Raw genomic sequence first — 22,372 nt, forward strand, 5'->3', positions numbered from 1 at the left:
TCAGTTGACAAGTTGTTAATCGCAATACACAAGTCAACATGACGTCATCAATGTTAATTCTGACACATTTTAGTCTTGCAAGAGGTGGATCAAGTTATTGTTTTTAATGAGAAAAATGCATTTTATTATCTAGCAGAATACTATTTGCAAATGTTAAATAAACCCTCATTACAAAAAGAACAACTTTTATTCATTGCTGGAATTATTTATGCAATAATGAGAAATCATATTGAATAAATTCTACCGTGTTTCATGTATTGATTTGCATGTTATATATTGATTTGTCTCTTTCAGTCGTATTTTGGCAAAGGTATTTAATAAAATGATCTGATCCTTTTTTTTAAATTTAAGATAAATGAAACATACTTGACTTGAAAATTCCTGCCGCTTTCGTGTAATAGAATGTATTCCTTTAATAATTGATAACATATTTGGTGAAGATCCTATGTATTTTTAACTGAGAACAATGGAAGGAAATTTAAACTAATAAAAAGCGATTTCAAACAGCAGATTTTTCCAGGAACTACAAGATTTATAGAAAATTATCATATCAAGTTTTTACTTTATTTATTGTATGGCCTTGAAATATGGAATTTTTGTTTGTTATACCATGCAGTTTACATTTTGTGCCTTTATCACGGTGACTGTCAAATCAGATGACCAATTTAGATTCAACATTGACTTGGGTATACTTTATCAGTTCAATTAATAATCAAATGAATAATTGATTCCTATGATAGCATTTCAAAATTACATTCTGTTTTCAGTGGCATTTATTTGTACAACCCCTTTATTCCATCGGTTTCTTTATAGTTGAAATGAAATAATAACAGAACCAAGGATATACAGAAAAGAAGATCCACTAAGATATGAAAATCATTGACAAAAATGTAAGTATTGAATGAAATGTTTACGTTTTTTTTTCAGATATTTTGTTAAGAAAAAAATATTTAGTTGTGTTTTGATTAACATAATTGCTGATATATAAATAGATATTTACTATATTTAAGTCTTTAGTTGCTTCATAAAAGGAACAATTAATTGGTTTGCGGCCCATTTTTGACGCTTGCGTCAATATATGTTTCTTGTATTTACTGAACGGGAACATCAAACTGAATGCATATCCTGTGAGTATGCAAGTTCGTCATACTTTGAATACACCATACTCAACCGTCACAGTAGCTCAGTCGGTATAGCGCTCGCTCCTTGTTCAGTAGGTCGTGAGTTGGAATGTAGGCCACGACTGACCTAAGTTGATAAAAAAAGGTTTCTTTGCCATACGCTTGGCACTTTGAAGCGAAAGTTGTGAATCCTTTGACTGAAACCTTAAAAACCGAGGCCACGTGCTCGGCAGGGGTTGGCAGGATGAAGATCCCTCACTTCTCGATGAATGCCGATTAAATGATAAAATTTCATGCTCTTCACCGGTAAATGGTGAGGTGTCTTTATGAGTGAAATCAATCAATACAATATATTGTTTTAGAATGCACTGATTTTTTTCACCTGTTCGAGAAAGACTTTTTGACAATGTACAAACAACGCGTGACCTTTTTCAAATATTAGTCCTATTTCAATTGAATAATACTTACAAGAAACCTATATTTACAGTATGTTTAAGATGCATATATATAATTAGAATATTGATTTTTTGTGTATTGAATTGAACTGTTGTAATATTCCTTAAGATGGAACGTTGAAATGTGGTTTGTGTCAAGATTGTTCTTCTGCTTGTCGAAAAAGAGTAAGATAAATGTGGTTTGTGTCAAGATTGTTCTTCTGCTTGTCGACAAAGAGTAAGCTGCTTTGTCATGGGGGCCACCAGAAAAAACTCCAAAAGTTTAAAATTCTGAATTGCCTTTAATTTACATTACTGCGTTTGATTTCTGAAATGAAAATTAATTCTCCCCATATCATTCTAATTCTGAATGAGGTTTACCGTAACATATCTGAATCAAAATCAAAGGTCTAATTTACGAGAACATTTCTCAGACATGCAATACTACAGCGAATTCACATTTAATCATTTTTTATGTTAAATAATATCTCAGTGAGACCATTAAGTATATAATTCGCATTCAATTCACTATTTTCCCTTAAAACATCTGTCATGCCTAAATGATTTATACTGGTATTTAACAGAAACTTTAAACCAAATTTCAAATTAGGTATGTTCCATGTTTATATTTAAATGAGCAATTCTATATGCACCCAATTATCCATTCAAATCAAATGGTTTTCTTGCATGTGAATATATAATTTTCAAATAAATTGATATAGAAAGTCATTCTTGTGTGTCATTCCTGAATTTAATCAGTAAATCGTATGAAAGAATATAAAACTTATTCAATCCAGAAGTACTAAAGTTCTTCAGATAACTGCTATGTGAACCTATTGATGCTGGTATATGACTTTTTTTTCTAGTATCGACACGTTAAATATTTGAAACGATTGTATTGAAAGTATGGATTCCTTACAACTAAAATGATTTCAGTTTTTTTTGGAAAAATTCATATGATGTAAAAATAAAAACGAAGTTTTCTTTTGTCCCGAAAATAGTTTATTGGTGTTCTTTTCAAAAGTATTTACAAGTTTGATGTGGATGCTACCTCCCCCCCCCCCCCCCATTTAAACCCACTTTTTGTTGTAACAGTTGTAACAGTTGTGCAGTCAAACAAAGGGGAGTTCGAGCATTTGAAAGAATAGAAAAATAAACAAAAACAATTTGGGAACCCTACTCCAAAATAGAATTTTTAGGATTTCAGAGTTCTGACAGTTTCTAGTATTTCTTTTTTTCTACGGGCCTGCATTTTCTATTCATTGATCAAATTTTCATTGATTTTCACTTATGAGGTTGAACTTTGGTACATGAATCTCAAACAAAGATATCTGGACTACCATGAAATGTTGAAATGATGGACAACTCCTGACCAGACCACATATTTCTTAATTCTTTGGATATCTTGAATTTTTCTCAGTCCCATCAGGATCGAGATATTGAGGTTTGACTGTAATTATCTTCAATAGACTTGAAAAAAAATTTTATAAGCAAACTTGAATCCCCTTAACCCAAGAGAAAGCTCACTTTAGCAAAGCAAAAATCCACTCCTTGGCGATGGAGAGATGCAACGTTTGACCTATACTCAACACTTGGGGCCTTTTTGGTGCCAGCGCCTCTGGTGGTGACATCTGGTTCTAACAACTGGCTCTTCAGACTCAGCGGTTCCAGTCGGTCCTTCGGTGGTAACATCTGGTTCTAACAACTGGCTCTTCAGACTCAGCGGTTCCAGTCGGTTCTTCGGTGGCAGCATCCGGTGCAAGCGCTCCATCTTGGGGACCAGGCACAAAACCATAAACTGAGAATAGACTTAAGTCAAAATTTTTATTTTTAATATATTGGGTTCCATTCGACGTATTAGCTTAAAAGTTTACAACTGTGCAAACGACTTCAATTCAAACATATATGGAAAATTTTATTTTATTTTCGAAATTATTTCGGAAGTTAAATTGGTTTGAAATTTTGACTTACGTCTGTTCTCAGTTTATGGTTTTGGGGCCATGCTGTCCTTGACCCTGTTAAGAATGGAGAGCGTCTCTGAGATCCGCTGAAACTGATCCGCGTGTTTGATGTATTTTTTCTGCTTGTCTTGCATCGCGCTCAGTAAAAACTGTATTGCACAATCAATCTACAGTAAAAACTGTATTGCACAATCAATCTACAGCAAAAACTGTATTGCACAATCAATCTACAGTAAAAACTGTATTGCACAATCAATCTACAGTAAAAACTGTATTGCACAATCAATCTACAGTAAAAACTGTATTGCACAATCAATCTACAGTAAAAACTGTATTGCACAATCAATCTACAGTAAAAACTGTATTACAAAATCAATCTACAAAACAGAGAACAGGGAGTGAAAGTTTCCTTTAACTTTTACAAAATTTGACACTGAAGGATTTGTTTTCATATATTCTCTGGCTAAGGAAATTTTGCAGTTTGAATCCCCCCCCCCCCGAAATATGGCAAAAAAGTGGACATAGAGAAGACTCATCTAAACTTTTCTACAGGAATATAGTCTTTATGAATATCTAATTCTAAACTATTAAGAACACACTGCTAAATATACATGTCCAGTACTACTACATGTATCCTGTCAATAAAATTACACAACTGTTGAAGAAGTGTACAATAATTATTATATTCTGTAAATGTACTGATTGAAATAAACTCTTATTATTTAAACTTGATAAAAATCTGCAATTAAAATAAGGGTTCACAAATACTTACATTTATTAAGGGTAGATATAAAGAGAATACAAAGAAATGAGGGATTATAAATACATATAAATGTATTAAACAATGTTCAGTAAAAAAAAAATCAGTTCTAAACCCCTACCTCTTTAGTCTTTACACACGGAGAATTCCAGGTCGGGGTCTTTCTTAATCAAGTCAAAGGTCGGCAACGCCAATGATGTCATGTTTCTGAGTACTCCTTTCTGTCAGATCTTTTTCTCTTGGACTAAGTGGTCGATGACGATGGAACATTACGTGGTGATCTTTGCCTCGGTCAGGATTCCGTGGCTGATGATGGGACATTATGTGGTGAGAGTGTAGGAGAATCTATAATATCAAACCAAATTCGTTTTAAAAATCAGTTCAATACCCTAGCTGCAGAACTGTAGCTCCTCGAAAAAACAAGAGGCCCATGGGCCACAACGCTCACCTAAGAATTGTGGCTAAGAAAAATAAGAAATTGGTTTATTATTGAAAAGTTTAAATCTAAATATATGTCTATGTAAAACTTTGGTCGGGCATGGTGCCCTCGCCCTACCACTGGGGGTCATGATTTGTACAAACTTGAATCTACACTACCTGAAGATGCTTCCATATAAAAATATGTATGATGAATTATGGCTTTGTCATTCTTGAGAAGAAGCTTTGTAAAGAATTTTCCTACATATATCTATGTAAATCTTTGGTCGGCCATTGTGGCCCGGTGTAACGTTGAATATTGACCCGAGTTGAAAATTGACCCGGGGGACATTTTTCAACGTTGAATATTGAACCGGGGTCATTTTTCAACGTTGAATATTGAGACCAAAAGTCATTGAATTAATACCCGGGGTCATTTTTCAACAGCTTGATATTTTTTTCTTACACCTAATGACGTCAACAAGTTGAAAATTGACCCTGTTGAATATTGACCCCACCTCAAAGTTTGAACATTTTTTTTAGCTTGGAAGTTGTTTTACGGGATTTATCAGTATCACTTTATTTATATTTCGGTTTCAATTTTTTCCCTTTTCAAGAATAATAGAAATAAACATACAGTATCACCCTGTGTATACATGTGCATTTTGAACAGTGCACGGTTTTAGTTATCTTCAAGCATGACAAGTTTATTTTTGACACTACTTTCTAAAATCCATGGCATCCATAAATAACTACAAAACAACGAATAGGGCATAAAACAGAAATCTTTAAAATCTGCAATCTAGAAAGTAGCCCTGTATATATTGATCAGGTGGGTGGAACATCCCATCTAATCGAATTCAGTATAAAAATAATAAAATTTATAGCCTAAAAATTAGAATGAAACACATCGACCAAAATGATTCCAATGATAGGTTATATTTGTGAAAAGAGCAATATAGCGACCATAGCATGTAAATAATGCTGACTTTAAATAAATTGTTGAAATCCCTGTAACAATTAACTTATTTGTCGGTAGACTGTCTCGGCTTGATCGCTTTCGGACCATAACCTTGAGAATGAAATTATTCTTATTCTAAAACATTCTTATTCCATAGAATGTGATTCCTATTTGATTACTTGTTATTTCAATTCCATTATTTGTAATTTGTATTCGATAAATTGCTATTTCCAATAACAGGAAATGTGACGATATGATTCATATATTATAAAATTTACATATTTTTTTTTCTCGAAAACACGCGTTTCCTATTCGATGTCATTAATATTTAAAACAATCGGTTGCTAGTCGCTAATTTTGTCATTCCTATTCGATAATTTTTTTTATTCGATAATTATTTGGTTTATATGCAATAAAGTTGTTGTTCAAAAACATACTAGCATCCATTTCTATTCGAAAAAATACAATTCCTATTCGATAATCTTCTCATGTAATTACATAATTTTATCTCTATGATCTCCTATGCGATGTTTTTTTTTTCTTTTTCAATAATTGCCATGATTGCATTCTGAGAAATATGACAAATTAAACTAGAATTGGTTGTAAACTCAATTAAATAGGAATGTAAAGTTTCACATTATTATCGAATATAAATCATTTTATCACATAGATTGACAAAAGAAAATTTGAAAATTTTGGGAATAAGGCACAAGTTTTCTCTCTTCAAGACTTAGAGACTAGGGATCAGCATAAATTAAGCTGTTGCTGTTTAATATTAAATAAATGTGTTTCGTTTTATACATTGATGGAGTAATTATAGAGGATTTGGTTATTCAGAATGCTAATTTAATTATTTGATTTTGTCTCGTATCAATTTCTGACAAAAGTATCCAATATGTTTTAATATAAAGTACATGTAGATCCTAATTAAAGACTTCAAGGCATTGTTACGTCTCATCAATTACGGAACATTAAAAAATATTAATACAAGTTGTAGTAATTTTTTTCAGAAACATCCAGTCATATTCTATATTATCTTTAATTGAAAAATCAATACTATTTCTGTTTTTACAAAAAATCATCTCCATTTTTACACTTGTTCTATGAGAAAACCAGGCGGGGGGAGGGGGTGGGGGGGTCGATGTCTGTCACTTTAATGAAATTTTCTAAAAGGACTCCTGCAATATAGCATATGATCACAAGAAAAAAAACATGAAGTCAATATGCATTTCAGATTCTATAAATAGTAACTCAAGTCTTCATGCTGTTATATACTTAATCATGTGATCAAGTCAGAGAGCTTAGAATAAAAGGTGATATCACCTTTTCGTGCTAAATTGGTGCTATCACCTATTTGAATAAGTGGTATCACCTATTCGAAAAGGTGATATTACCTATTTGAGTTTCTTACAACAGTCATTAATGAATGATACCTATAATATATAGATTACCACTGGAGAAAATTCGGACTACCCAGTTTTCATGCGTTTTCTACGATATTCTTGTTGTTTACATGATATACAAGTGAAATAAATTAATTTGTAAGCAAAAAAAGAAAACTACAGCTGTTCGACGGGAAAAGGTGATATCACCCAATCGAATTGGCGATATTACTAATTCGAATAAGTGATATCACCTTTTTGAATTGGTGATATCACAAATTCAAATTAAATAGGTGATATCATCTATTGGAACAGGTGATATCACTTATTCAAATAGGGGATATTACTTCTTCCAGTAACTACCAAAACGGGGCCTCATACCTATGAATTAAGTCACAGTAGTGTAAACCCAATCATAGATATGTGTTTTTATGCTGTTGAATTTTGAACCGGTTTCATGATCAAAATTCCACGACCCGGTTCAGTTTTCAACGGATTAGGGTCTAAATTCAACACCTTTGGTCTCAGTATTCAACGTTGAAAAATGACCCCCGGGTCAATTTTCAACCTGGGTCAAAATTCAACGTTACACCGGCCCTACCCTCAGGTGTCATGATTTTAAGAAACAAAATCTAAACTACCTGAGGATATTTCCCTATAAGTTTCATAATTCTTGGCACAGTTCTTGAGAAGAAGATTTTTAAAACATCCCACCAAATTTGTCAATAATTCCCAATTATCTCCCCTTGAATGAGGGCGTGGCTCTTCATTTGAAAAAAACTTGAATTCCCTTCAACCAAGGATGCTTTGTGGCAAGTTTGGTTTAAATTGTCCCAGTGGTTCCTGAGAAGAAGATGAAAATGTGAAAAGTTTATGACGACGCTGATGACAGAAGATGGACAAATTTTGATCAGAAAAACTCACTCGAGCCTTTGGCTCAGGTGAGCTAAAAAGTAAAAAATAAAATAAAATGAGATTCTTTTCTTTTTGACTCTTTAACCATCTGATTCTTCTTAAAGATATGTATGCCGTGTTAAACGGTATTTTTGCACAGCTGAAACCGAACAAAAATTTCTGGAGTATGATAAGCTACCAAAAATGAAGATTCTTGCAAATTCGACGAAATTTTATTCGGTATTAACAAAGTACTGGCCAGGAAAAGATCACGATATTCTCATGCATATTTATAAAGGATTGACGTTTATCCTGGATCTGCGCATGTGCGCGGGAAAAGCATCGCGAGAATCATAGCCAGGTCGAGGAAAATATATTTTGTGACGTCTGTTCAGTGAGGGACACAAATAGACCAATCAGCTCAATGAGTTGCATTTAATGCATTTATGGGTTACTACATAAAATACTACATGTGTTTTTCAAAAAGGCTAGTTTTTTAAATCGCTCTCAGAAAGACTTGTAGTCCGAAAAATCTGACGTTTTTCTGGCTTTTTTACGATTTTGATATTTTACATGCCAGGAAAACGTCAGAACCGGCGCCATGACGAAAACTGGGAAATCGCCGCCTCCAACCGGAGGCGGCATTCAGAGGTTGATTTTCGATACTTGTAAACCGAATTAAATGCTGAATTCACATATTATCAATAGTACAAAACCTTTAGTACTCACCAACATCGTTTTTATGTTTCGTTTATGAAATAACATAATCCGCTGAACACATTTTATCTGACTGTCGAGATTTGTTTTCATTTCGTGCATTTTAAAATCGTGCAAGTTCTGAATCGGAATGTGGAGTGGTAATTTCTATTCATCGCTATTGGTGATTTCTAGTAGCATTGTGCCGTTGATAAATTGTGATTTCGGCATCTAATTCGGTTCCGAAGTATAGAAAATCAACTTCGGTTGAAGACGGTGAAATTCCCAGTTTTCATAATGGCGCCGGTTCTGACGTTTTCCTGGCATGTAAAATATCAAAATCGTAAAAAAGCCAGAAAAACGTCAGATTTTTCGGACTAAAAGACTTGATGTATTATGTACATTATTATCTACTAATCATATGCTCATATTTGCATACAAATGATTAACAATGATGAAAATTAAAGTTTCCCCCACTCCATTGTACAGGTCCGTTTGTTTAGAGTTTCCCCGTGCTGCACTGCTAGTGGACATTTTCGGTTGGGTGAACATTTACGGATCTTCACTATGGAGCGCATTATGCGCAAAAAATATTTTATGTCAAGTACAATGTATGGAAAGTAATTTAAACTGCTATGTTTACACCCTGAATGGGATATCGTCAATTATCCCTTTTGGTTTTTTAATATGAACTACATAACATATGTAGATGAAACTTACATACCATACATCTTGCCTTCTTAGAAATATATGCCATTACTACAAGATTTTTTTTTTTTTAATTTACCTTATATCTATCATTTTTATTTAATTGTGTTTTCTTTTATCATTCTATGGTTTCTATGCTTTTGATCCAGTGTGGTGATGCACTTCTCAATGTCAAACTTAATCACTAGTCATGTTACATTATCCTTAATATAGAATTGTAATCAATGTTATCATTTTGTAATAATTGTTCATGCCCCCCGTGGGCCCTTGATTGGTGAATAAACATAATATAGTTGGGCTAATAAAATAAAATTGGTCAAGGAATTCCAGGCCTCTAAAAACTATTCCAGTTTGAGGGCACAACCAAGCATTTCGATTAACACCTTTAAGAAAAAATAATTCAGGTCGGTAGCATCGGGTTTTTTTAAGTGGGTGTGGGAATAGATTGATTGATTGATTGTTTAACGTCCCTCTCGAGAATTTTTTACTCATATTGAGACACCACTATTTGTCGGTGGAGAGCTGCAAATTTTGTCCTATGCTCGGCACTCAGGGCCATTGAGCAGGGAGGGATCTTTTTCGTGCCAGCACCTACTGCGAAACGGGGCCTCGGTTTATACGGTCTCATCCAAGGGGTGGGGGGATAGAACAGTTAGAATAAAAATCAACTAGCTCGAAGAAATCTGACAAGTAAAATAGGTTCCAATATCTTTCACTACTAAACATGACTAAATTTTATTCATTCACTACAATTTACTGCCAAACTTCAAATTTCACTTTCGAATTAGCCCGAACCAATGCTGATAACCTACTTGCAAGATTTTTTTATATTATTTTCATGGGGTCAGAAATACTGTGGTTCATATGTAAAGAATATATTTATATTATTTAGTAGTATTCTGGTTTTTGCATTCGGTATATTGTGCAGATTTTTACATGATATTCTGTGGAATACTTTTTGTTGTTTTGAACCATTAAGAAATGCAGAATCGAATGTATCTAATAACCATTTTGATTGATCAAATTATATCATTTGTTTGTATTAGTTATTTCACTTTGGCACAACATGGTTTCCACACTTCTTTATCCATAGTCGCTGACATCTGTAGAAGTTCACCCAACCGAAAATGTCCATTGAAAAGACAATTGGACGTGATTATTCCTCGGTACAAAAAGCAACCAACTCTGAGGTGCTCAATATTAACAATCCCTAACTCACGTGTTTGTAGTAATATCGTAGTAGACCATCATGCTTTTCGGTTCATTCACGAGATTGGACCATTGTTTGCTGTAAACATGCGAGACAACGTGATCATGAATATTTTAATAAAAGGCGGTTTTTTATCCTACACGGAGAGAAAGTAATTTTTACCAAATAATATTTCATAACTTTTAAAAGTGATAGAAGGGAATTGTCTTAATTATTTGCAAAAAGTATATAACTTATATAACTTGATGAGACACCACATATACGAGGGTCATTCAAAAAATACGTAGACAATGCTTCTCATCGTCATATGATTATTACAAGATTATAAATCAACACATTTTCGTAAACATAAACATTTATTTTGTCGATGTGTGAAGTTTCATTCCATTTGATTAAACAGAACTCACGTTAGCCAAAATTAAAAGCAACATGTTTTGTTACCACGAAGCACGGTTAACCAATATTGTAACGTCAAAAACAACGCTGAGAAAGTTTGTCAAAAGTATATACACATTTTTGTTATTTTAAACACGGTTTGTTGCGTCTTCTCCATTCAAAACACATATCCACAATACTTAACACCTGGTTTGCTAACAATTGTATAAATAAAGCTTGAATTAGAATGTTATTGTTTTTAAATTCTTTGATTTACCATGCAACTTTATTATTTCTGCAACATTGAAGCACACATCACGTTCAATGACGTTCCTAACTCTTTTGCCAATATTTTTAACTTTAACCTGTTTCTTTGCAGACAATCCATCGTCCGATTCAAACTCGCTACCACTCAAAAAATGTATTTTCAACTTAATACAAATACACAGATTCTTTTTTTCAGACAGATCCTGATTTATAAGGATTTTTTAAGCTTGTAGAAAAAGTTTCCCGAATATAAAGTCTAATTTTATCGCTACTTGCTGCTCCGTGACGTCCTCAAACGTCATGGTTTTTTGCCTTTTTTAATCAAGTCCATATGTATTTAGAGGCTGATAATCTTTTATATGGAACAAAATATTACATAACCTGATTTCATTTTAATTAATACAGCAATACTTTATTTAAACATGTAAATTTTATATCGTTTCAGATTCTTTTATTAGAGGTATAGTTGTAAATACTATAAAGTGAAAATTAGAAAATTACTCAATTTTGAAGGTGCTCCGTGACCCCATTTTTGCTGTTCTAAATCCTTGGTAATTTTGATAAATATGAGGATACATTCCAATTTTTTTACAGAAATTATTTGAATCTGTTGTTAAAATATTTGTACCAAATTTGGATATAATATGACGTTTAATAAAAAAGTTAGGACAAAAGTCTACGAACTTTTTGAATGACCCTCGTATTTTTTACTTTTAAAATAAAACACTAATACGGCATATATAGCTTTAACTTAATGATTACATGTAATTAAACTTTCTTAGAGGTTTCCATATGACTAATTCAAAATGTTATAATATACACTGACCTACTTGAACTAAGTGTGGGTGTAGGACTTGCCCACAGGCTTTTTGTCTTGCCCCGACTCTACGTCCCATATGGACACCTCATTATTTCCCTGGGTGGCCGAAATTAGCCAGGACTGCTCCTGGGGGTGCATGATCAACCTCCTTACTCGGCACCTGTCCATAGCAATATAATTATCAATATAAAACTTACCAATAACGAAGGGCACCTGTCCAGAGCAAAACAGTTATCAATATAAAAACTTACCAATAATGACGGGCAGTTTTTTATTATGAAAGACACATTGATACCTATTTGTAGGATGGACTATGGAGTTGACGGGAAGCTGGAATCTCACGTCCCAGCCCGTACGAAACAGTCCGGGCGGCTTGGACACGGATTCCGTCTCTAGAAACCCGTGCTTTAGCATTCCGTGCTCCTCTGTAAAGTATGTATGGAAAGCCGTGTCTACATGTAAAAGTGGTCGAGGCACGGACACGGCACGGGATATTGGACGAAATATTTAAATGAGATCACACGGTTTTACAAAACCCGTGTCAGAAAGCCGTGCTAGTTTCCATATATGGAGTCAAGGATTCTGTAAACCCGTGTCCGAAACCCGTGTCCTTTTTCATATATGGAGACACGGTTTTTTGGAAACCCGTGTCAAAAAAGCCGTGCCGTATACCATATAAGGAGTCACAGGATTTGTGCATTTGTTTAGATCTAGGTCATGGCCTTTAGAGAATCTCCTGATGTAACTGTGGATGCCAAAATGGTGACTCAGAATTTTAAACCAAACTTAAACTTCACATTGCTATACATTAATGCTTTAAGTTTTAGAATTTCAAACATTAAAAATCTTATATGAATGTGTCTACTTTCTGTTAAAGATCAACTTTATCAGTTACAATCCATGCTAGTTTTTAATTAAGATTTTATTGATAATGTACAATATTCAATTGTATTTAATCTAGTCGATAGCTAAGTTTGCACAATCTGAGATAGAATTAAGTTTAAATAAAACTTTCATTAGCACAGTGATATGTCACATAAAATATATACTATAAATAAAAGGATTAGTGAAAGTCCAACTAAAGTCATTCAAATAAACCTAAACTCTAAAGTCTTTCATCATGTTCATTGTCAACATCGCAATACAGAAAGATCATGAAAATTCAACAAGTGTCTTATTTATTCTAGATTACACTTACTGCATTTAGTTCAAAAGTGAAGAAATTATCCCAGACTGACATAAATACAATTCCAACTGACATCTATTAGTTAAATATCCTTTAAATAGAGCAAAAAGACACATTGACTTAGCTCATGACCATGAATCCCTCCAATTTAGTATTCAAATAAAGGAAGTTATGATAGAGCATGCTCAGTAAAAAGCCGTGAGATATAAATAAATGGTTTGAAGCAAAACCCGCCTGAGTTAAAAACCGTCTCCCTGGGACACGGATTCTGTGCCACCACACCGGTTTCAGTGAGTGAGGATTCCTCACTTTCAGACACGGAAGCCGTGTCCGTCTCTTGGACAAGCTGAACCCGTGCGTCTTTTTAAAAACCCGTGCGGATTCCGTGTCTTAGCCGTGCCTAAGCCGTGCTTATTCCGCCTCGAACTTTCGTACGGGAGCAGATAGTAGCCACTATCCTGTTAAAAAAAAGAAAATTATTCAATAAAAGAAACAATTCATTAATTTCTAACTTCAATATATAAAACACACTACTGACTTGTAAATGTTGATTGCCCCCCATGTCGGTGAATGTGGCCAGAGAGAAAGCAGATCCAGGAGCTTCACAGAAAACTAAACCTTTCACTTTCTCTCCTTGTCAAACAAAGCAAACAAAGTCTTTAGACTCAGCCGAGTACAACTCTCACTTCTTGTGGACAATGTTCCTCAGGACTATCTTATCGGGATATTTTGCTGTAATTCAAAACATTGGATATTTTTAAGGATTAAATATTTCAAATAGCAGTAATATTTTAGCATTGAAACACACAATACAATACATCTACATGAATATCACATGTTTATCAGCACAGTAAATTAAAATTTTCAAGTAAATAAGATACTTATACATGGAGGTTCTTACTGGTGGGTTTTTGTCGGTGCCTTATTCTCTGTCAGGGATCTAACTGACCCCTCAGATGACCCCTGACACTGTGACTGACCCCTCAGATGACCCCTGACTCTGTGACATCATTACAAAGCTTCCCGATGATGATGATGATGCCTGACTCAGGGTCTGTGTAGTGTTTAGCTTCCTCACCAGACTCTCATCAGTTTTCTGTAAATTGAACATATTTTATTGACAAAGTCAAAAGGATGGGACACAAGTTCAGAAACTTAGATAGTCCTCTCCTAATATAACATTTTGTGAAATTGCCAAAGTAAAACAAACATATATACATATGGTCTACTATATACATTGTATACATTGTAGCAATAGAAAGGAATAAATTCTTTAAATATACGAAAATAATTTAAGATGGTGAGAAAAAACTTATTATGAAAAACGACCACATTCATTTAAGAAACTTTGAATAGTCTTAAAAAGTTCAGCATTTTGTTGGAAAGTTAAAGAATCATCGCCCTATAGCATTAAATGTACATCTTTAATATGTGAATCAGTTTTCTGTATAGGGTCGACGTCCGGGCTTTTGAAGACAAACTATTGGAGGAGGAATCTGATTCAATTGGAACCAAACATACTCATCCACTCAGAGTTCTGAAATATCCATACAATATCATAAAATAATATTAAGTTATCACTAACATTAACATTAACTTTACATTATTTGTTTGGTCAATTAAAATGTAGGCATTTTTTGTTTTTAAATAACTTTATCTGTAACAAAAAATGTAGAGTAACACTATACAGCTACTCACCATGTTTAGCAGGATTGCAGGATTGGTCCTTTGGATTCGTCTTTTTACAAGAACGACTAGAAAACCAAAAAAAAAAAAAAAAAAAAATCTCTATTAACATCAATGAATATCAACATTTTCATTTTTTGGAAGCAAAATTTCTCCACGTATTGGGGTAAAAACTTATCTATCAGTAATTTTATGTAAACGTTTCGAATTAAATTGTAACCACCGTGCTTCAAATTTTAATGATCCAGCTGAATTTTGCACTACTGATATTACTGTAAACCAACTTTTACTCGCGTAAAGTCTCTTTATCTATTAAAACAGTTCCAAAAAGGCTTGATCGCAAAAATAAATTGTCGCGAACTAGTTTACTCTCGGTTAATCGTGAAATAAAGTCGTTGCTTATAAAAGTTGGTTTACAGTATCTAACAACAGGAAAACCCTGTGTACAGTCAGTAGTATTTACAGTACACAAACCTTGAAGTACTTAGATCCACTCCCGGTTGTTTTGGATCATTCTGTTTCAGTAATTCAGCATGTTTCCTGGTTATGGCTTTACCTGCGCCCACAATACAGAATCTACCGTGGGAATACCCAACAGAGTCTACCGTGGGAATACCCAACAGAATCTACCGTGGGAATACACATCAGAATCTACCGTGGAAATAACCAACAGAATCTACAGTGGGAATACCCAACAGAATCTACCGTGGGAATACACAACAGAATCTACCGTGGGAATACCCAACAGAATCTACCGTGGGAATACACAACAGAATCTACCGTGGAAATAACCAACAGAATCTACCGTGGGAATACACAACAGAATCTACCGTGGGAATACCCAACAGAATCTACCGTGGGAATTAATACCTCTTGTTGAGTCTCCACAGACCTAATCAGAAAATTGGAAATTATCTATAAAAATCTAAACCAATATTGAAAGCTTCTCTGAATTTAGAATAGAGAAATAAACATGAACTTTGAGTTTATGAACCAATTTTAGTGTCAGAAATGAAGTTGAGAGCTAAATTGCTTACCCTCCAGTTCATTATGTAATCTTTCATGGCCTGAAAACAAATGCAGCTCAGCATCAGAAACTGATGGTGTCACTCTCAAGTCACTGAGATATTTAGAATATGAGCCTTAATATGTCATACATGTATGAAAGACAATAATTATAAATACATTGTACTTACAAGAAGTTTATCTTCATGTGATTCATGCATCCATACCAAAGGAAGACAACTTTTTAAAAACCAACAAAAGGATTTTCCTCCAGTAAACAAACCTTGATTAGGATGTGAGAAAAAAAATTTATGCTTCCTTTTTTAAAACCTAATTGTGAATTTACTGAATACTGAATCACCTAGGTCATTGGCTCACCTAGCTCGGGGTTGATGATGCGATGCCCCTGCTGGCTGATGGACCTAATATATACTGCTTCTCCCTCAGGATATCATACACTCGGTCCGGCTGACTGACCCGCAGGATGTAGTCAAAGACGTTCTGAAGGGCTGATTCAGCAGAAAAATCTGAAAGAAGCATAATGTGTAGTTATTTCATACTTGCAATTTTGCTGGTTAAAAAATGAAAAGGAAATATTAACCAGAAGTCTCTGTCGAGACTGTAGCTCTACTGGTTTGTACTCATATCAAAGGATGAGAAAAGAAGCCATTGCCATCAGACCAAAAACTGTAGAAGGAGTAACTTTTAGATGAATTTCACAGAAAATTCTATTTTTAGTAACCATGGCAACACCGTTCATCGAAATCTGAAACTGATGCACTTTTTTATGTATCTTACTGTAGTCTACTAGTGTGCCAAGTAATATTGAAATCAGACCAAAACTGTAGGAGAAGCGTTTTAAAGGATTTCACAGAAAATTCTATTTTTAGTAACCATGGCAACACCGTTCATGGAAATCAAAATCCAATGCACAGAATTATGTATCTTAGTGTAGTCTACTTGTGTGCCAAGTAAAATTGAAATCAGATCAAAACTGTAGGAGGAGTAACTTTTAGATGAATTTCACAGAAAATTCTTTTTTTAGTAACCATGGCAACACCGTTCATCGAAATCAAAAACCGATGCACTAATTAATGTATCTTTGTGTAGTCTACTTGTGTGCCAAGTAATATTGAAATCAGACTTAAACTGTTGAAGGAGTAGCATTTTAAAGCAATTTGACAGAAAATTCTATTTTTACAAATGTAGTAACCATCGAAATACAGTTCATTGAAATCAAAAACTGATGCACTATTTTATGTATCTTAGTGTAGTCTACTTGTGTGCCAAGTAATATTGAAATCAGACCAAAACTGTAGAAGGAGTAGCATTTTAAAGCAATTTCACAGAAAATTCTATTTTTAGTAACCATGGCAACACCGTTCATCGAAATCAAAAACCGATGCACTATTTTATGTATCTTAGTGTAGTTTACTTGTGTGCCAAGTTATACTGAAATCAGACCAAAACTGAAGGAGGAGTAGGGTTTTGAAAAATTGTTTACAGACAGACAGACGGACAAACAGACAGACGGACGGACGGACGCACGGACGATGGACACCTTACTATCGCATAAGCTCTTCTGGTCTCTGACCAGTAGAGGTAAAAAATTAACCTTTTGACTTTCCCACCAATAATATCATGAATAATTAATATCTGGCACATTGCCTTGTGTATAATCACTTTCTGTTTCTACTTTACACAACTACTTGACAGATATAAAGACCTCTGAGATGTAATGTCTCCTGTTCAAATAAAAAACCGACGTTTCCATTGACATTTCCAATAGTAAAGGTAATGTTGGGAAAAAAAGTGGGGGAGGGGGGCCAGGCCTCCCCTGCCCCCGCTGTTGCTACGCCCCTGTGTTGAGAAGACTTAAAAAAATTATTTTTCAAATGTAATAAATGTTGTAAACATGTTAAGAATAAATATTATCATAAAATGGCGAATTCAAAAGGTTTTTTTTAATCACAAAAAGTTATTTCTTTCTTTTTTTTAATTATTTTATTTTCTTGGATTGGAAAAGGAGAGCAAAGAACATTCTTTCGACGGAGTAAAATTAAATAGAGGGAGGAACCTTAAAGGGCAGAAAAAACAGGGGAAAGCCAGGAGCGGCCCTGTGAATGTGAATTTCATAGAAAATGGAGAAACTTTGAAAAAACAGGCCCTCTACCAGAGAAAAAAAAAACCCTTTTCAATAAAGTTGGTCGCGAAGCGAAGCGAGCTCAATAGACTAACGTGTATGAACAGAGGAAATTCAGATTGAGATCTGTACATACGTCAGCCAAATTTCTCTGTGCAACATTCCCAGAATTCCTGCACTACCCAATATCCTTTGCGCGAATAAATCAAAAATAGTAAAAAAAATTAAGGGAACATTGTTTCTTACCGAAATCTTAATGAAATGATTTTGCCTTACCTTAATAATTCAAAAAAATACCCCCATGCCACAACACCGGCCTTCACCTTGCCCATCGGAAATGATACAAATGATGTCACCGGAAACTTACGAATTTTGACGAAGTTATGTCGGTTGCTTCCATGAAACTCGGAAAACATGTTGTGGTGCATATATAGCAACATGGTGGCTAAAACATAGCAACAACTTACTTGAAAAGAACGATTTAATGCAATCTCTTTTCCATAAAACTAGCGTTTCATGAACTTTTTATCTGACGTCATACTTTCGTCACGTCAACGGTTCGGGTATTTCCGATTTTATCGGAAACTTCCGAGAAGTTTGAAAATCTCGATCCCGATGCTTGGGAAATGATTTCTTTTTATTGCTTTGTTTTATTCTTTTTGCTTTCTTTTTCTTGAATGATAAGACAGTACATGTGTAGGTTAATGATATAGTAAATAAACTGCGCTCGCCCCAACGGTCACACCGTAAAACATGTTATATAAAGATTCACGATCAATAATTTTCAAAATTTATCACCTTCACTTTCATCTTCTGTAGTTTGTCTGCTGTCCATGTGTTCAATTACTTAGTATGCTGCGCAAATCTTTGTAAAACTTAATGAATATGGCCTTTTTCTCGTTTTTAACATCCTTCCACGGACGATTCTGTTGCAAACCTAAATAAATGCACAAAATAATTAATTTTAATTTGTATTTTGAAAAGATGTGATTTAAAATTTTGTAATTCAATATGAATTTTATTCATGTACAGTGTATGTTATTTATTCTGGACAGGATAAGTCGATGATTGTCAAACATTTGCACAAATAGACAATAAAGAAATGCTTTCAGATTTATAAATAGAATTAAAAAAGGGTAACTGAGATCGATTCTTCATTGTTTTGGCTTTTACATCTTTTTCTGTCCATCTTTACACAAAATTTTTTTCAAACACTTTGCTATCAAGATAACAAAATACATTATGAATATAGCTTACACTGTACCTACCTTTTTGTGTCACTGCTGTCAGTAGTGTTAGTCGAATGTTATGGGCACTACATTTTGTATCAAACCTCATCGTACAACTCTGAACTCTGTAGTTTTTTGATTTGACGCCATTGTGAAACTAATATTTTTCAATCTTGAACCCGATGCAAATTTGACATAAAAAGTGAATACAGTAGTCAACATATATCTCAATAATTTGATCATTGACCCCATATAATATTAATACCATGAGAATGAGGGTAACAAAAGTTACCTGAGGCTATAAATAATTTAGAGTTCTTCTCAGTCAGATTTTTGCAATATTTGATTAAAAATGGGGAAAAATATAAATATGACAGAGGAAATTCGGACTATAATTATAATTATCACGCTTATGGCACAAACTCTACTTATTTCTTTATATGGAGAAACTATACCATTGCTATAATATTTCATTATTTAAAGAGTTTTGTTGCTTGTAATATTTTGTGAGTGAAGAAAAAAATGGTCCCCCCCACTTTTTTTCCCAACATATTACCTTAATTTACTATTGAAAATGTCCATTGAAAAGATGGTTCCCCCCCCCCCTCCCCAGTTTTTACCACAGTATACATGTAGTTATAGCAAGGAAATACAGGGAAAAATTGGAAGTGAAAGGAAGTTGGCCTTGAAAAAAGTTGGCCACACTTTAGTCATCTGAGTAAAGGTATACCTTAAAACATGATAATGACTTTTAAAATGACACCTCCCCATCCCAGTAAAAGGGTCATTCTACGGATAGAGGTCCAAATGAATTTTCCAAAAGTCAGAATTCATATACCCTATTTTATTCAATTTTTCTGCTTTATTTACTAAATCTAACTTAGAAGAAAACAATTCAACATGCAATAGCAGCGCAAAGCGCTTTCTGTCAGCGTAAATCTACAGACCCTAAACCGTGCTATTACACCTCAGAAACGAACCGTACCGTTCCGTGCAGAAAGCGTACCGTACCGTGTACAAAGCGTACCGTACCGTCCAGAAAGCGAACCGTTCCGTGAACAAAGCGTATCGTTCCGTGCACAAAGCGAACCGTTCCGTGCACAAAGCGTACCGTACCGTTCTCAAAACGAACCGTTCCGTTCACAAAGCGTACCGTACCGTCCACAAAGCGTACCGTTCCGTGCAAGAAACGAACCGTACCGTTCTTTGCAATTGGTTAATTATGCAAACCATGCCCCCAATGATTTGCGAATTGTATAATGGCCAAATAAAGTCATTTTGGTTTATTTCTCGCTACGGCGCCTGTAAAAGGAGGACGGTGGTTGTCTGCCTGTTCGAAACACCATTATCAAGTATCAAACGTCTGGATCTTCAACTGTAAAAATAAGGAAACTACTCGAAGCAAACTACAACTGCAAAACAACTAGACAGAGTGTGAGACGATTCCTTATTTGCTATAAATAAAATCAACTGGTTGTGTTTGTGGTCAAAGGTACAGTACAGGCCACGAGTTTTTCCCAGAAAACACGTACGGGGCACAGTGGACCTCGAACAATGTCGGCGTCTTTGAAGTCTTTCATTTTAATTTCATACTACAAGTTTTAGCAAATTAAATCATTTTCCTTTTGAAATATTAGCTGTATTTAAATATTCGTAATTTAACAATACAGATATTTAAACTAATATTATAAGATGCCCCAAAATTCAATATAATTGTGCTCGTGCCCGGGAAAAAACCGCCTTAAATAGACTATAATACCACTAAGATGGAATACGCTTTCATGAATTAATTCCCTGGTTGTCTGTACTTTTGATTTATAATTCTGCTCATTTAAATTTTTAATTTTAATCTTATCGGATACAAGATCGTTTTTGTCGTAAGTATGCATTTATGTGTAGTACACATCAGATGCCTGATTTTACTAATGTATAAGTTTGTAAGAATTTTAAAACTGTCAAATTTAAAAAAGATCCGTATAAGACTCTCACATTAATTCTGTAAAGATTCTTACAATAGGCGAATCATTGGTGCAGTTATACTAGCACTGAGAATTTGTAATCATGTAAAATATGGATTAAAATATTAGATGCGGTAAACATGAATTCTACTAAACAGACAGAGATAATAATCTTACTAATAAAACTGTGATCAACTTTCACGCTGCATACAAAAATCTCCATCCGAATTTCTTGCAAATAAAAGTTGAAAACTGCAGTATAAATATTACTTCATTCTGAAATACATCTTATGAAAAATAAACTAGAGGTACTGTGAGCGATGAGCTCACTAAATGATACCCCCCGCCTCCCATATGGTTATAACTGGTGAAAAAGTCCATGTTTTCCTCTGGCCGGGAAACCAAAATATGTGTCGGATCAAAAAGTAAAATAGGAGGTGCACAATGGCAATATGTAATAAAAATTCTGTGAAAGTTGCATCAAATTTCATTCAGTGGTATGAGAGGAGTTGCGGATAAGAGATGGGTACCCCAAAGCGTAACAGACGGACGGACGGACGGACGGAATTAACGATTACTATATACCCTCCCGCTTTTCAAGCGGGGGGTATAAAAAATGAAGATATTATAAGGTTTGTTACACTGGACCTCCATCCCCTTTCTAGAAAGCAATACGAATTAGCTGGTTAAAAGTTCTTTAAAAGTCTGCAAAATGGTAGGTTGTTGTAAATTAAAATTAATAATAATCTACAGGAAACATTTTTATAAGTGTCTGAAAAAAGATAATTTACTAAATAAAATGAAATAAAAAAATATATATATCAATCCTCTTTCAAGCCATATTATGTTTTTTACCCCTCCCCCCCCCCTCTAGAAGGCGATACTTATGCGAATTTATGTGGCTTTAAATTGTGATTTTGTAAAAAAAAAAAAAAAAGAAAATTATAATTGAGGGATACATGCTTATTTATTTTTGTCTGGAAAGGGATAATTTAGGAAGTAAATTTGTAACCAGTGTTGTGGTGAAACCTGGAAGATGAGTTTGCTGGATATACATGTATGTTGAGTGATTTAATACACTTGATGTGGTCAGAACTAAATAATTTGAAAGGTGTGTTAAACATACGCTCCCCCCCCCCTCCCCCGTCTCTCCGGTTGT

This window comes from Saccostrea cucullata, unplaced genomic scaffold, assembly GCF_032062105.1.
Source record: "Saccostrea cucullata isolate Sc308-1 unplaced genomic scaffold, CSIRO_AGI_Scuc_v1 ctg1909, whole genome shotgun sequence".
Classification (NCBI taxonomy): Eukaryota; Metazoa; Mollusca; class Bivalvia; order Ostreida; family Ostreidae; genus Saccostrea; species Saccostrea cuccullata.